At 35.0% G+C, this 18,311-nt stretch overlaps 1 long non-coding RNA gene across 1 annotated transcript; it reads right to left on the bottom strand.

Annotated features, from left to right (window-relative positions):
* Nucleotides 1-12,778: 12,778 nt before the first annotated feature.
* Nucleotides 12,779-16,750, bottom strand: LOC127844264 (uncharacterized). The gene is made up of 4 exons (XR_008032650.1): nt 16,576-16,750; nt 14,674-14,774; nt 13,987-14,083; nt 12,779-12,805 (listed from the first exon to the last, which is right to left on the bottom strand). It is a non-coding gene; the product is annotated as an uncharacterized LOC127844264 (long non-coding RNA).
* Between the last annotated feature and the right edge of the window lie 1,561 nt (nt 16,751-18,311).

The raw sequence follows: 18,311 nt of genomic DNA, 5'->3' as shown, positions 1-18,311 counted from the left end.
TTGCATCTCTTAGTCTGGCACTGTCCCTTACCAAGGCTAAAGTCGCAATGAAAGAATCTATGACCACCCGACTCTGTCTTCTGACAGCTCCACGAAGTGTTATAGTTTTTCTGTGTTTATATTCAACTCGGCAAGAAGGCGATTGCGGGCAGATGTCAAATTGGTACCTGGAATATCGTGTACTTAAAACGCCTGACTTCACAGCAATTCTGTACATGTCATTTTCATCCCGGCCAACAAGAACACAAATAATGTTTCTATGATCACCTCTGCCTCTATCAACTACGGGTATCGGAATCGCACGTTATCCCCAGTTTCGGCTGCCTTTAGTTATACACAGGATCGTTTGACCATTATTTCGGCTTGAGATAATTGTGACTCTCTTGCTCTTTTACGTTGTTCTGAGATGGCCTGGTGTCGTTGATCTAATAGTGAAGTAGTTGACAGTGGCTGGTTGGTAGTAGCAGTGGTAGTTGACAGTGGTTGGTTGGTAATAGTAGCTGTTGTTGACTGGTTGGTAGTAGTAGCAGTCGGCGGTGGCTTGTTGATGGTAGTAGTTGGTGGTGGCTGATTGGTAGAAGTAGCAGTTGTCAGTGTCTCCTTGGTGGTGGCAGCAGTAGGCGGTGGCTTGTTGGAGGAAGTAGTTTCCGCTGGCTCGTTGGTAGTAGTAGATGTTGGCGGTGACTGGTTGGTAGTAGTAGCAGCTTAGCGGTGACTGGTTGATAGTACTAGTAGCAGTTGGCGGTGACTGGTTGGCAGTACTAGTAGCAGTTGGCGGTGACTGGTTGGTAGTACTAGTAGCAGTTGGCGGTGACTGGTTGGTAGTACTAGTAGCAGTTGGCGGTGACTGGTTGGTAGTAGTAGCGGTTGGCGGTGACTGGTTGGCAGTAGTAGCAGTTGGCGGTGACTGGTTGGTAGTAGTAGAAGCAGTTGACGGTAACTGGTTGGTAGTAGTAGTAGCAGTTGGCAGTGGCTGGTTGGGGGAAGTAGTTATTGGTGACTGGTTGGTAGAATTAGCAGTTGACGATGACTGGCTGTTTGTAGTAGTTGGCGGTGACTGGTTGGTAGTAGAAGTAGCAGTTGGCAGTGGCTTGATGGAGGAAGTAGTTCTCGGTGGCTGGTTGGAAGTAGTAGCAGTTTGCTGTGACTGGTTGGTAGTAGTAGTCGCAGTTTAAACGGGCTGGTTGGTATCAGTTGATAGATGACACAGCAAAATTAAATCATTATCAGATTGAAGTATTTCAAGGATATCAGCTGGTAGGCTGGAAGATGTAAGTCCAACCGTTGGGTCTTCTCCGAAGAGAGCCTTGTATGGGGTTTGTTTAATTCCAGCATGATGGGAACAATTCTTCTGCTTCTGGGAAAACTTGAGCCCGAGAGTCCAATCTCGAGTATTGTTGTCACTCATCCATGCTACAAGGATGTATTTAATGTCACTGTTGGCTCTTTTAACAGATCCCTGGCTTTGTGGATGGCTGGGTTGTCCATGTACCATAATGAGTTGTGGCCACAACTCTTTCAGCTCTGTTATAACTTTGGCAGTGAATTCGGATCCAGTATCGCTCTGTAGAATTGATGGAGCCCCAAACAGTAGGAACATGTCTAGTAGTTGGTAGGCGACTTCCGTCGCACTTTTCGAAGTAAGTGACCGTAGGACAACACATTTCGTAAGGTCGCACTGGTAAACCATGATCCATTTAAACTACCCTTGTTGGGAAAATTGCATGTCTATCAGATCTACTTGACCACGTTGAGATGAATTCTCTGGTTAGGATTGGTTTGATCACAATGCTTTTCGTCTTTGGGCGTGTTTTCTTCTCGTGACAGTAGGTATTGAATAGTTTCACTGAATATTTGGTGATGTTGGCGTATTTGACGTTTACACTTTTTAGCATTCTGTCTCTACCCCCATTACCAGTAGCTATGTGAGCCTTTTTGATGACATCGAAAGTATCTTCTATTGTTACATAGTATACAGGTTGATCAGTAGGTGACGGTCTCTTCTTGATAAGCTTCTTTTCTTCCTGAAGTCACCACACTGCATTACTTCGTATTTCTTCACAATGTAGTACTGATGACTTGATTTTGTGGAAGTAGTTTCAGGTGCGGTTTTCAGGTCATCCATTGTCTTGTAGTAAACGTCTTTCGGAATCAGATGGTTCTCATGTGTTGAATACCTCTTCAAACAAGGACATTTTACACAATGTCTAGTAGTTGGTAGGCGACTTCCGTCGCTCTTTTCGAAGTAAGTGACCTTAGGACAACAAATTTCGTAAGGGCGCACTGGTAAACCATGATCCATTTGAATTGCCCTTGTTGGGAAGATTGCATGTCTATCAGATCTACCTGACCACGTGAGATGAATTCTCTGGTAAGGATTGGCTTGACCACAATGCTTTTCGTCATTGGGCGTGTTTTCTTCTCTTGGCAGTAGGTATTGAATAGTTTAACTGAATATTTGGTGACGTTGGCGTATTTGACGTTTACATTTTTCAGCATTCTGTCTCTACCCCCATGACCAGTAGCTATGTGAGCCTTTTTGATGACATCGAAAGTATCTTCTATGGTTACATAGTATACAGGTTGATCAGTAGGTGACGGTCTCTTCTTGATAAGCCTCTTCTCGAAGTCACCACACTGCATTACTTCGTATTTCTTCACAATGTAGTACTGATGACGTGATTTTGTAGAAGTAGTTTCAGCTTGCGGTTTTCAGGTCATCTATTGTCTTGTAGTAAACGTCTTTCGGGATAAGATGGTTCTCATGTGTTGAATACCTCTTCAAACAAGGACATTTAACACATGTCCTGAATCCTCTTTAAGGCCTATAGTAAAACTGTGCAAACATATGTCACCATTTTCCGTCATTGCGTGAAACTCCTGAGAAAATTAGGCATTTCGTGAAGTCCCCTAAGTGAAACAGTCATTTCACGAAACTCCTGAATCGTTTCAGGAACTTCGTGAAATTCCTAGTTACACAGATTAACATTGACATATACACTTGAGACGTTCAGAGTATCATCCTCTTTAATAAGTGAACAACTTAACATAGATTCTTGATCACAGTTTTCTACGTGCATTTTGCCTTTTATATGTATTGTATTCCGATGTTAGGTTTTCATGTATTGTAAAATGTTCATATAATACAAAGAAACATATTCCTGAAAAGAAAATGATCCTTTAGGCAATAGGAATAGCTTGTTATATGAAATACTTTGCATTATATTAAGTTAAGCTACTACTTAAATATTTGTTGAAATTTCTTCTACATTATTTACAAAATAATAATATATCGAAATTGAAAATCAGTCAATTACATATAAAGGGAGAGTGATGTAATATGCTTACAATTTTCAAAAAGTTTATTTATCGTCATTGGCACTCAAGGTAAAGCAATAGTATTGCTTATAAATATATGTTTGTTTCAAAAATTAAAAGTTTAAGTACAATAGGATGTGTATTGTTTCCTTAACACTTCTCCAATGTTATAACAAAACGCATCAGTTACTGTAATGACATTCAATTTGACTGACCATACAGTGCTTACAGTTTTATCATTTTAACGGTTATAAATACAAGTAGTGCACAAAATGCCTCTTTGGGGAATATGTATAGTGTAACAATACAACAATACTTATAATTAAATAATTATAGGTTATTAGACGTTTCACTGTACAATAAGGGAGATATATTTGGACGAGCACACAGTTTGAAGTCATATTGGACGAGCCGTCAGGCGATTCCAATATGACTTCAAACGGTGTGCGAGTCCAAATATATCATGTATTGTTAAGTTTAAACGTCTAATAAGCTTTTTATTCTATATCCTTTTCTTTAGCTTTTTGTTTCATTTTAATACTTCAATATGCATGTTTACTCGTTATTTGCAGCACGAAAACCTGTGAAGCTTAGTGACTATATTCTATTCGTAAGAATTGTGTGGATAGCAATTGGATTATACTTAGAATTAGGTTCAAATGCATACATTTATTGTATTTATATATTAAGTTTACTGGATCCAAGCAATCATTCTACTTATCATCTTGTTCCGTTGTACTTTATTTAAGACATACAATCTAAATATCAATTACAACGCAGATTGGACATTATTTGTTAATAATAAAACAAAACAGAAAAACAAGGTTTCAATGTTTTTTACTATAGATTCTCTATTGATAAAACAACACAAATGTTTCATGGATAATGGAACAACAACACTAAAGTCAATTTAAACATGGCAACAACATTTCAAATTAAAATATCCTCATATTTCAGTTAATCAACGACATATCAAAGTGCAAATTCGCCCAGGCAACAATATATCCAATGAAAACGTCCTTTATAACACAGTTAATCAATGATATATCTGTTTATAAAAAAGAAAATATATCAAGACAACAACATAGCAAATGATGATGTCATAATATCACAGAAAATCAATGATATATAACTGATTCTTTTTCCCGGCAACAACAAATCAAATAAAAATGCCCAAATATCACAATAAATCAATTATACATCACTGTGAAAATTCGTCCAGGAAACAGCATTAAAATGCCCGAATATCACAGTATCAACAGAATTTCAAAGTGCAAATTCGTACGCAGTAAATAATTTGTACAGGTTAATAATTTGTGTTAAATTAAATAAATGTACAAAAAATGTTGTACATGTCTTATAATTGTTATTAAATTGATGTAATAAAAAATTCAACAAATGAAACCCCACTGTAAGTTATCAACACTTTCTGAAAAAAGGAACATGTTTAACAATTTCAATTGCAACTATTAAATGAGTTTTCAGTTATTCAACACATTAAACACGTCATCGTATGCACTTTAAGTGTGTATTTTTGACACATAATGAAATTGAAATATAATAAAACAATAATTTAATGTCAGACATATCCAGAAACTATCAACAAAATGTTATCAAATTTATCAAAGTTAACTTTAAAATTGACTTTTTTTAACATGTTCACTTTTTCAAATACATTTCATTTGTTACTTGGTACCAAAGTTGATATTGCTTGTAAAATTACCACCACTGATATTTGCGCCTGAAAGCATCGAAGTGCCCATTCCTAATGCCTTATTCAGTGTATGAGAAGACGATAGCTGAATTTCAGAAGATTTCGGGTTGTATGAGACGTTTTCCTTCTGGGATTGCTCAACCACTTCGACACAGCTTAAAATTTCTTTAAGTTCATGACTCGGAATGTCTGGAAAGTCCAAATTTTCTTTGTTTTCTTCGATCGCCTCTGCATTGTAGGTGGTTAAGGTTGCTGACATTTTTTCATGATTTTCTGGGGTACGGTACAATATGAGTTTAAACTTTGCACATTCTTGTGTCCGGTAACTTGTATTATATCAGTATTTTCAAAGTTGGCTTTTTTAAGTCTTTTTACTGTTGTCTTTCGACCTGAATGATTGGTTTTGTGCTCAGGTAGTTCAGCCTGATGAGCCATCTGTTTCATCATATTGCCAATGCTGTGGTCTCCCAATGGCTGGTTTTTAAACCACACTTGAGTTGGTTGCCCATTCACATCCGTGCCCCACGATGGATGAACCTGTAGGTAGAAAGGGCTTCCGGCTGGCCCATCTCTAGTGGTCCCCTTAAAGATAACAAATTATTTCATATTGATGGAGAGTTAAGAATACTATCAAGGTGATTCTGATCCCTGCTCCATTTCTTGGATACTCATTTACAGATCATAATGTGAGATTGTAATATTATGCTTTCCTGCAGTTTATATGAAAGTATTGATGATTTAAATTTGGTTATTCAAAACAGTAAAAAATAACACAGACAGTTACCAATAAAGGTTCACTGTTTTACTGTGAAATGATATTATTTGAATAAATGATGTTAAAATTGTTATAAATCCAGCAAAAAGTACCCAATTTATACTTTCTTAATGTAAAACAAACAGTATAAAAGACTTATACAAACACATTGTTGGGATTGTCAATAGATTATTAATATCAATTGACATTTGCTCATCAACACTAATTATTAACTTCTTCACTCTCAAGTAGAAACTTTTCAAGAATGAGTTAAGCTGAACTGCAGGAATGTTCTCCAGATATCGAGTTTCTGTTGGCAGCGTTTCTCTTAACCAACGAGTGAAAATTCCCACATCCGATTTGTTTTACTTACAGTATGTTTTGCCTTTTGGCATTCAACAAAATCCGTAATTTCTTCATCCGTCAACATCTTACCAAACGACAACATAAATAGAACGCTTCCCTGTAAACAGACGCTTTTATTCCATCTATGCTATTTTCAAGACAAGCGCCTGTGTGAATCGATTATAGTACATTCGGATACTTTTTCTCCGTAACGGCTTATATCGTTATGAAACAATTGCTTAGTGCACTTGTACTCAACTGTCCAATATGGAAAAAATACAGACTTTTTTGATCCAATACTGGAATATATTGGACGGTCAGCGTGGTACATATGAAGAATTCCCATTGGATGAATTTATTGGATATAGAATAAAACTTTATATTGACTGTTGGCTGACAATGGATTTTGAAAGTTTACCAGGGTTGGTACAATTTGTTTCACTTGACCGAAACCATTTCCGTAAATCTTAAACGTGTTAAGACTTGATTTCCTTTAATGTGTGATTGTTTATACTGAACTTGTTTTGAATGTATGAATCATGTTTATTTTGTTGTTGAACAACCAAAAGTAGATTTTTATGTATAAATATTGTGCAAGTTTGAAAATACATCAAATCAATACATAAAAACAAAATAAACGTTTTGCGACGATTGGTATGCATGTTCATCAAATCAACCATTGTTACCATGCAAGCATATTAGTTGTGTACAATATTGGTACTATTAGATGCAATAATTTAAAAGAATGTCCTTAATGTGTGTATTTACTCCTAATAAATATGTTTAATCAGTAAGTGTATGTTGAATACATTTTATGGAAACTTTTCCAAGTCGCTTTTCTATTGCCTTTGTAAATATCTTCAATATCGTGAGATTACTGTTACAAGTATTTTATAAGTAAAAAAATAAATACTTCTCTAAACTGTAACCGGAAATCTGTTAACTTTGTTTAGATACGTTTATATGGTCTGGCCGAATGAATACAATGTTGTCTTTAGTCTCCAATTGTCTTTTTTGAAAGACAAAGCACATTAAACCACTCATGTGTTTTGCCTACTATTACTACAACCAGTGTTGTATGTTTATATGGTCTGGCTGAATGAATACCATATTGTTTGTAGTCTCGAATTGTCGTTGTTTTAAGACAAAGCACATTACACCACTAATGTGTTTTTGCCTACTATTACTACAACCAGTGTTTTTTCCATAGAAGTAAAGTAAACTAAATACAATGTATGTGTTATTGTTGTGGAATGCTATACTGACCAACACTATTTATTGGATGTCGCAAGTTTATGTATGGGCACCTTCCATGATTTTATTTTTGAATATTCCTCTGATTGTTTCGTAGGGAAAAGAATGGTGTGTACTACACATTCACCGTGTGCCTGAAGATTGGAAACTAAGTTCTTGAAAGTTGGATGCATACAATAAACTGGAGAGGTGCATGTGAAAAAGAATGGATGTAAAACAGTAAACTTTGATTTGCGTTGAGATTTGTCTTATATATCGCATGGCATATCTGTTGTAATGTTCAAATATATTCGTTTTGGAATGACCTTTAAGCAATGGTCTCTTATTAGTGTCTCTACGGCTACAATATTCTGTTAAAGTTATTGCGTTAAAATTGAATACAACAGTACGTAGCTGTCTGTGACATCTTTAGACCTTTCGCTACGTGGATAATTGTCCAATGAAGTCTTGAGATAATTTCCCGCCGATAGACCCGAATTAATAAACGGACGTTTCGTATTGGGGAAAACTACCAAAACTGAGATAAACTACGTGCCATCTACGAAACTTGTCTCATTTAGAGTAACATATATATATATATATATATCATTGTATATTTAGTTTGTGTTGTATAGCTTAACACAAAATAATAATTCTGCAAAGGCAAAATTAAAAAAAAACTTTAGGAATGCGGTTTTACGTTTTGTGACGACGTGACCTGAATGTCCAGCTTCAAACTATTCTATCACCAATACAAAGGCAAAGCTGATACAACAGTTTCACACTAATGACTCGAAATCAATGCAGTTTGTATTTGTCCTTTTAAAATTGGCACATTGTCATCACCAGCGCGTTTTTTCTTTAATGTCCTCATATTAACAATAAATACAATTTTGCAATGTGTGCTACAGTATACTTGATATCATGTAGGTATTGCTGTTCCAGTATAATAATAGTTTAGAAAGAGTCGTGCTTTATGTTGTCAAATATGTTTTGCATAATTGATCTATAAACATATTAAAAGACTTCCAAGTTTTCGTCAACGATTCAAAATATACTATTAACCAGATATCCACAAAGGACGTATACTTGTGATAAACAGGTTCGTGTGTGAATTATATTTATTTTAAATTGATAAAAAATTTAAACCTTACAAACTCAAACTAAATTATTATTAAATAATTGTTACTGATTATGCTATCTTCGTTAATCACTTATAATAAGTATACAATAACTTATCATAAGTGTTAGTCAAGATGGCCGAGTTATTTAGGTACTGTAATTTTGACCCAAAGGTGGAAACAATTTGGACCCCCGTCGGAGACACACTTTAAATTATAGTATTATCATTAAAACGGAGCTATACAGTTCTTTGCTTAAAAGTAAGCAATTTAGCGCATTGACCTAACATCGTTTTTAACAGGCCCTGATATATCAACATAGAAGTTTTTTGTTTTAGATAAGCCGTCATTCCAACAATGTAATCATCACCTCTCTTCAAATGCATTTCATTCAATCGCGCACGGGATAAATGTCAATGCACGGGACAAACTATTAGGAAATCGTCATATAAACGCTCTCGGGTTTAGGAGGATAATACATATTTCTAGAACAGAAAACAATTAAAGGACGATATTCTGCGTATGGTATTATTTTATTTTAGGAAGATTCATATTGCATTTTATAGTATATCACGCGATTTGTGTATCGTGTTATTTCTTAAAATATGACTCAGCATTTGTAAAAATATTAAAAGATATGTACATTGCCAGAAAGGAAATTCATTTCTGCGTTGAATAAGATCAAGTTCATGGTACTCGCTGCACAACTAATGAAGTTATGACTGTTCAAAGCGATGCACCCTGTTTTCACTAATTAATATCACATCAACACGCTAACCATCTGTGGTACGAAACCGTTAAACGACTTGCTTCCCTTTTATTTCAATACATTACTTATTACCTGCAGGACTACTGCATTTACCAATTAGTAGTGTAATATATTTTAAATAGTATTCATAGCAATTCTGATCTGTTAACTAGTGCTTTACGCACTTTTACAGGCATTCAATTTTCAGTTAAACCATGACATGTTTAACCAGTTTTAACCACTGTGATATTATTTTAACAAACGTAGCAGAGACAACTGTGGGATTTGACATGGCAAAAAACACGTATCTGGGCATCGCGATGTAAAAGAAGATTTTTGGAACGCTTTTATAAATATAACAAACAGCACAATTAACCTATATTCTATTTCTATGTTTATAACTGAATGGCTATTACTAAAGAGTACCTGATTTGATAATTACGTTGTCTACATGAACCTATTGGCATTACGACCTCAGACCAAGTTGGTCTACCATTCAATATACAGATAATGCACAAGATATGAGACAAAATTGGTCTACCATTCAATATTATTCATCTAATGCACGTAGATCTGAGACCAAGTTGATCTTCCTCTTAATATTACAACTAATGCACCTAGATCTGAGACCAATTTGGTCTACCATTCAATATACAGCTAATGCATATAGATCTGAGACCAAGTTGGTCTACCATAAATATACAGCTATTGCATATAGATCTGAGATTAAGTTGGTCTACCATTCAATATACAACTAATGCACATAGATCTGAGACCAATTTGGTCTACCATTCAATATACAGCTAATGCATATAGATCTGAGACCAATTTGGTCTACCATTCAATATACAGCTATTGTATATAGATCTGAGATTAAGTTGGTCTACCATTCAATATACAACTAATGCACATACATCTGAGACCAATTTGGTCTACCATTCAATATACAGCTAATGCATATAGATCTGAGACCAATTTGGTCTACCATTCAATAAACAGCTAAAGCATATAGATCTGAGACCAAGTTGGTCTACCATTCAATATATAACTTATCCACATAGATATAAGACCAAGGAGTGCTGTATCGGAATAAGAAGAAGACGAAGAAGAAGACGACGACAATCTTTATATTTACATTTATATTATTTTAGATGAATGTGCTGGTTGCGACTTGTAATGCAAGTGGTAACAGGGGAAAGTATTGAAGAGATTTGCAAATAAACAATTTGCGTTTGGGCGACTTTTTAATATTGGCTCAAATATTGTTTTCGAACAACTCAACCGCCCGATTGAACCTACGTCATTTTATACAAAAAGCATACAAGCTCAACGGCCTTGTAGTGACCTTAACACAAGTCTAAGAAGCTTTTTATCTTATATCGTACCGACAAGAAAACGTATCATACTAAATTTTAATTATTGTGTCCGCGTCTATGCAGCTCTTGCAAGAGTGTTCTATCTGTGTAATTATAACACGTCATATCCAGCTCCTTTATCGTCACCTTTTATACATCGCTTGCAGAAGAGCCAGTCTTGCGTCCAATTAAAACTCAAGATGAAAGCATGAAATAGCAAACAGCATCTACAATCACATGAGTTATACAATGAAACAACATTTAAAACTGATGATATAGAACAATATTACAAACGATATTATTTTTCTGATGTTATGGTCATGGTGCTTTTTTTAATATGAGGGCTAATTTTTTTGATGGTGTGACTTTACAATATGAGCAAATAAAAACCGTACGTATTTCAAGCGTAAACGATGCTTTCATTTGTATATGCACAATACACAGTTACGTCACTGTGAACGTAACACCCAAATAGGTGGTTTGATATGCATAATAAATACGAGGTAAGCTCCGAATGTTTAGAACTTTTATTTAAATATTCTCAGAACACTTAACCACGAGCCCAATCGAGTGGTTCCGGTTTTTAGTGTTTATTAAATTGTCGCTTTTTTCATTATTATTATTATAGTTTTGCCATTGTGGCCGCGCTTGTTATTTCTTATCTCACACGGAAACAGTGTTTTAACCATAAACAAGCATAGTCCAGCTGAAAACGTGGTCATCACTTCAAAGCCAACAGTATCCAGAAGTACACCGCCGACTGCTGCGCCAAGGAACTGCCTAAAATATTAGAATGCCTGTATTCATATCGTAATTATGGTAAAGACCAATTGATGTCAAAATGCAAAGGTAAAACAAATATTTTACAATTCTTATATGAAAGCCTTTGATTCGAACTCAGGAAAAAATTAATTTGATGAAAACGTCTTAGTACAATTTCTTATTTAAGAATACGTGAATGTCAAAGAAACGTATACTGAAATAAAACAAAACAATAATAGATTTTCTATTTACATTTTTACGGCAATATAAATATGTGACGTAACAATAATGTTTAGAGAGTAAATTTAATTACATAGTTTAATGCATTGTTTGGTTTGTCAAACTATTCTTTCTATTAATTATTACGGAAAACTAATTGGAATTACTGGTATGTCTGGTCAAAAAGTGTAAACTTTAATGGCATTTATGATCGTTACTGTGTTTCAATATTCAATGTTATTCAAGTCATTTATATCACCAGTATAATCTGACTGTTATAATAGCTATACATGGACACACCTATACAATTATATATAAACAATGTAAAATATACTATTTAAAGCTACTGACTGTAACAAAACAACGACGTCAGGAAGTGGGTATGTCTTCACTATTGTCTTATGTAACGAAGATTAACATACACGAATGTGCTACTGGTCACAATTGAGTGTAACTTTATTCATTCTCCAGAATTGCTATATAATTATTCTCTCGGGGATGAAACAAATGATACACACATGATATAATAATCTTTAAAAAAATTACAAACACAAACCAGCAAAAATGTATTAATCGTAAATAATGAAAACTAAGATTTACATCTTAGTTAAATGGATAATTATGATGAAGTATAATTTATTAGTTGCAAAATGTACACATAGCAAATATTTCTCGTTATCTGTTTATTTGGATCCTATTGTACAGAAACTCATGCTGTAGAGAATTGAATGTCAATAGAAATTGTGGTGGAAGTTATCGATGCCATATAGCTGTTTGGTAACACTAGCTCTTTCTGTGCTGGAACCGAATTTTGTAGGCATTTGCAAATAGTTTGGATCCAGATGAGAAGCCACAGAACGTGGCGTCTCATCAGGATCCAAACTGTTTGCTATTCTAATAGTATTCTTTGAAAAAAAATCGAAGAACATTTTAATTTTAGTAATTAAACAGACGACATTTTAGCAGACGACAAATTTCCCAGCATGCAAAGGGCTAGAAGCATACGCACGGTGTTTTGCTGTATACACTGAGAATGTTTACTTTGTAAATCTGTAGCGCTGATACGGCACTTTGGCAAATAATGTTATAAAATATATCTTAATATTCGTGAACCGGTAAGATAAAGAAACACGTACAAGAAGCAAGTCATGGATTTGAAATAATAATTTACACGAGTGAAGAGACAGACGTCCAAACCCCTGCCCATACCTGGTCAGGTCTTCAAAACCAGAATCTCTGTACAATAGACAAGCATCAATGTTGATATTTTATTTTACTCAGAAACTCATAAACGGGTCGACGTCGAAAAAACAAATCAATAAACTTCTAACTCTTTAGCAAATGATGTTATTACAGATATTTCCAATTCGCATTTGTATTGCCAGATTGTATTATAAATTAAACAGTACACGTGTTCGGAACATGTTCCAGAAATGGCTTCAGTATAAATACAAACATGATGAATAAGCTATTTAAAAAAAATATGGAGCGACCAGGAAAGATATTGCTATGCATTTTGAAGTTTTATGCAGTGCATTCACACGACCATCTATACGAAGTGCGTGTGTATGTTTGTCAAATGTTATTTGGTCCTGCAGTGCATCAGGCTGCAAAAGTCGACGACTCGGACAGTGTTTTAGCATTCCGATCTTATTAACCCATTTATGCCTAGTGGACTCTCCAATCCTTCTTAAATGGATCAATTTATTTCCAAAATTAGGACTGTCTAGTCTATTTATTTCTATATTAAGAATTTTTTTTAAAAGAAATTCCTTTAAGTAAACAGCGCAGACCCTGATAAGACGCCGCATCATGCGGCGTCTCATCTGGGTCTACGCTATTTGCCAAGGCATTTTTTCTAGACGATAGGCATTAATGGGTTAACGATTTGATTCATAGCAGGTTGGTAACCATTTGAATCATAGATTTCATTTCCAGCAAGTCGGTTTTTAATGAAATAAATTTGTATTTTATTGTCTTGTGGTTAGTCTAATTTACATGATTATGGGAACGGGGACTGAACATGGGTAGCCTAGATGCGAAGAGCGTGAACAAACCCCTGCACTTACCGAAGACCCATTTCCAATGAGTATGGTGTTCTCCATAAGTCAGTTGTTAGTGTATATTTCCACAGGTCTGTGAGTATTACTAATATCAATTAATGATATAGAAATCACATTTTGTGACAATCAAACAATCTTAACATGTTTTTAGACTCTTTTTGGTTGTATAGTGTTTATCATAACGTGAAAATAATGACCACTAAACTAGCACACTTGTTTCACGCTTTTAATAATATAAAATGGAACCACTTGCTTAAAACAAAATCATGTTGAATATTGAGTATCAGTCTTTTCTGTAATTTTTGAATCGGATATCAAACTTTTGAGTTGAACGGACGATAAAACAGTACTCACTGGGCCACTGTGGCAAGCATGTCCATTGTAGGGACCAGGTGTTAGACTGATCGAAACACCCATCATCACCAAAGCAAATATTACCAACCACAGACCGCTGAAATATCAAGAACATAGCAATATTTTTGGTGTGAGCTAAGAAGTGAAATATAGAAAATCATATAGATGTAAAAAGAAGGAAAATTTATCAAGCAATGAAATACGTATTAACCGAAAAGTATGACACGTTTTGCGATTAAATATTTAATTAGCAGCCGGACTTCTTTGCTGTCTTTCAATTTGAGCATTATACAGCAAAAAGACATTAGAAAACGCCATGTATTATAATTATATATACCAAAAAAAACACGAATTTCAGATATATTGTATTAAGTTAAATAATAAGAATATTACATATGTAGGTTGTTTTAGGAGTATGTAACAGTGTCGCGGCTTTCACTGTTGTTGTGATACGTCCTAACACATTTAGTTTGATTGACATATCCATAAAAACAATTAACTAGTGTAATATTCCGTACATATATCACGCACTGACATGCATGAATGATTTAATAAAATATCAATAGCATAAACTAAAAAAAACATTTTTGTTATTTTCGTTCATACATCGGCAATGTATTAACTCAGAGAGAATTGTTTACATGACTCTTGAGCTCATAAAATATAAGGATATAGAATATATCACACCTTGACCCTTCTCTAAACCCGAGAAGCGGTGATGGGCCAATCAGCAGCGAGCCAAAAAACGCACCTAGAAAACCAATGATCTGCAAGGGTCTTTGATCGCTCTAAAAATACAAGACATGCGATGTAATTGATCATATTGTATGTAAAGGCTATGATATGTGTCTTGTTCTTAGAAAATTGGGCATAATGATGGTGCGTAAAGTGTCTTCCCATATAAGCCTGTGCAGTCCGCAGTAATCAGGGACGACACTTTCGGTTTAAACTAGATTTTCGGTAAAAAAGGGACAACACACATATATTTAGTTAATTTACGTTTAACATTGCACGCATCAATATTTATTAAATGTTGCTTTACTATAAGTCGTATACAAGATCAAACCTTATATCTACTTAATCACGGATACTAAGTTAGTGAACTATGAAAGCATCTGCACGAACAAAATACAGACGGCATTAAGAACAAATGTAAGTTTTGTTAAAGTTATGCTACTAGAGTTTGCCAGAAACAGGTTATTGTTGGCGAACTATACAAACATGTTATCTTTTCTACTTATTCTGATTCAAGAAAGGCATATTTCAGCTTCTTGAAAAAGTGTGTTCATATAGAACTGATAAACTAATTAACGTTGAACAAATTGAGAAGGTTACCTACGGTGGCATAGAGGGGACATTCACTGCTCTTTTTTTAAATTGCACTCCTCTTTTTTTCTATCTCGTGGCCACTACTTAGTAACTCGGGATCTCGAATTAGCTATGTCGTGGCCACGAGATAGAAAAAAGGAGTACAAAACTAAATAAAAGAGGAGTACAATTAAAAAAAGAGCGGTGCAGTAAATAAAGGAAGGTTGCATTAAACAAAAGAGGAGAGAATTTCGCGATCTCGAGATCCCGACTTACCTAACTCGTGGTCACGATTTAGTCGGCCAATCAAAAACTAACTTGTTCCCTCAAATTAATCAGCCAGTGAAAAGTTGTCGTAGTAGTAGTAGTAGAAGTAGTAGTAGTAGTAGTAGTAGTAGTAGAAGTAGTAGTAGTAGTAGAAGTAGTAGTAGTAGTAGTAGTAGTAGTAGTAGTAGTAGTAGTAGTAGTAGTAGTAGTAGTAGTAGTAGTAGTAGTAGTAGTAGTAGTAGTAGTAGTAGTAGTAGTAGTAGTAGTAGTAGTAGTAGAAATTAGTAGAAGTAGTGTAGTAGCAGAAGTAGTGAAATGTAGTAGGGGTAGTGAAGTAGTAGTAGTAGTAGTAGTAGTAGTAGTAGTAGTAGTAGTAGTAGTAGTAGTAGTAGTAGTAGTAGTAGTAAGTAGTAGTAGTAGTAGTAGTAGTAGTAGTAGTAGTAGTAGTAGTAGTAGTAGTAGTAGTAGTAGTAGTTGTAGTAGTAGTAGAAGTAACAGCAGCAACAACAACAACAGCAGCAGTAGTAGTAGCAGAAATAGTAGTACTAATAGTAGTATGTTATATCAGAGCCTTGTCTGCTTTGACCAGCTATATATATGTGTGCAGAATATTTACACATGTTACGCAAAATTTGATTGGCTGACTTACTCGGGATCTCGAGATAGCGAAAATTCTCTCCTCTTTTGTTTAATGCACTCTGCCTTTATTAACTGCACCGCTCTTTTTTTAATTGTACGCCGCTTTTATTTAGTGTTGTACTCCTCTTTTTTCTATCTCGTGGCCACGACATAGCTAACTCGTGGCCACGAGATAGAAAAAAAGAGGAGAGCAATTTAAAAAAAGAGAAGCACAGCTCTTTTTTTTAATTGTACGCCGCTTTTATTTAGTTTTTCACTCCTCTTTTTTCTATCTCGTGGCCACGACATAGCTAACTCGTGGCAACGAAATAGAAAAAAGAGGAGAGCAATTGAAAAAAAGAGAAGTGAATGTCACCTCTATGCCACCATAGTTACCTGATCGCAGCAATATAACTGCAATACTGTTTAAACGGCGATAAGTCCTTCAAAACAAACATAAAACAAATAAATAGACGTTCCTATCATTTCATCCAAACCCATGTACTTGGACACATAACTCACCTGGGTTGGTATTCCAGAAAGATCTTAAGTCATTTATGGAATAACTTCACTTAAGTTCAAATTTACAATGTTATAAATTTCTATTCTAAATAAGGAAAAAAATGTAGTTTTTTTGGTATTCCTAAAATACCATTGACATAATGATGTTATTTAAATGAATATCTTGATGCCAATCTATTGTATATGAAATGAACACTTTAGTAAATTTCCTAATTTAAGGAATAAGAATAAAATTTAACTTAAGATATTTCTGGAATACGACCCCTGGTGTTCTCCTCAACTGTCACACTTATCCACCCTTCAGTACAATACGAGGTTTGGTTGTCAGCTAGCATATAGTAATAATTACAGACAGAAACAAAAATCCGTTTCGCTTACAACTTTATCAGATAACCATCCACACAATGGCGAGGACGCGGCGTACGTTGCCGCTAGGACGAGAAACACCACGCCGATCAGTTCGGGTGACAGGTTGAACTGTAGAACAATAGCAGGACAAATAATTTAAATAATACAAATCATCATCTTCAGCAAAATCAGGAGCAGCCACAGACACTAGATGGGTAACTGCCGAACTAGCATAAGAGAGAGCAGCAGCAACAGTGCCGACAATAGCAAAAACTATCATCAAATAAGTGAAGTTGATATTATCAATAACAGCAACAGGAGCTAAACATGTCTTCTTTAATTGCTGTTATACTCGTCAGCATTAATATCATCACTTTACCATTACCATCGACCGTAACAGCCAACATTCATCGAAAGTGTCAATAGCATCATACACGCCACTTCTTTTATGATCGCATCATTTATAACCATAATTAATTTAATTATAATTATCATCAGCATCAGCGTCAGCAGCCACATAATAGTTATCATCATAATCATAATAATGCAAACATTGATCATCCTTATCATCTAGGTCTTCTTCTTTCACAGAATTATATTTCTCAATTATTGCAACTAGATGATGTAATGAGCCTATCAATTGCACTACCACCTTTTATTTTCACGATGTTATCATAATTAGCTTACATAGTAAACACATACATATGTGTGTGTGAGCGACTGCGCAATTTTTAAATACATTATTGCAACTAGATGATGTAATGAGCCTATCAATAGCACTTTCACCTTTTATTTTCACGATGTTATCATAATCATAAGCGAAGTATTGTTCAACGATGTATCCACGTCAATATCACCTTCATTATCAGTAAAGTAATAATAAGCCTGTTATCGTGCAAAAATGTTTGGTTGTCAATATTACCGTTATTTTCACGATATTATCATAATTAGCTTATATAGTGAAAACATACATATGTGTATGTGAGCGACTGCGCAATTTTAAAATACATTTTTAAGTACCTTTCTGAGGAAGGGTTCCAGTGTGGGTCGCAGTATTGACAACATGACTGCACTGCTGGCCACGGTTAGACAGATCAGGAGAGTCCTCGTCTGACACAAATAACCCTTCAGAAGGTTCGTCTTTTTACTATTAATTCAGCAATAAATCCGGATTTGGTTGAATTGTTTCTGCCTTCGTCTATCGTCTATCTTCGTCGCCCCGTCCGTTAGATTTTGGTAGTATTCAAGATCCTCTTCTCGAA

Source organism: Dreissena polymorpha, chromosome 9 (assembly GCF_020536995.1).
Source record: "Dreissena polymorpha isolate Duluth1 chromosome 9, UMN_Dpol_1.0, whole genome shotgun sequence".
NCBI lineage: Eukaryota > Metazoa > Mollusca > Bivalvia > Myida > Dreissenidae > Dreissena > Dreissena polymorpha.
Note: the sequence above shows the minus strand (reverse complement) of the source record. Positions and strands in the feature narration are given on the sequence as shown.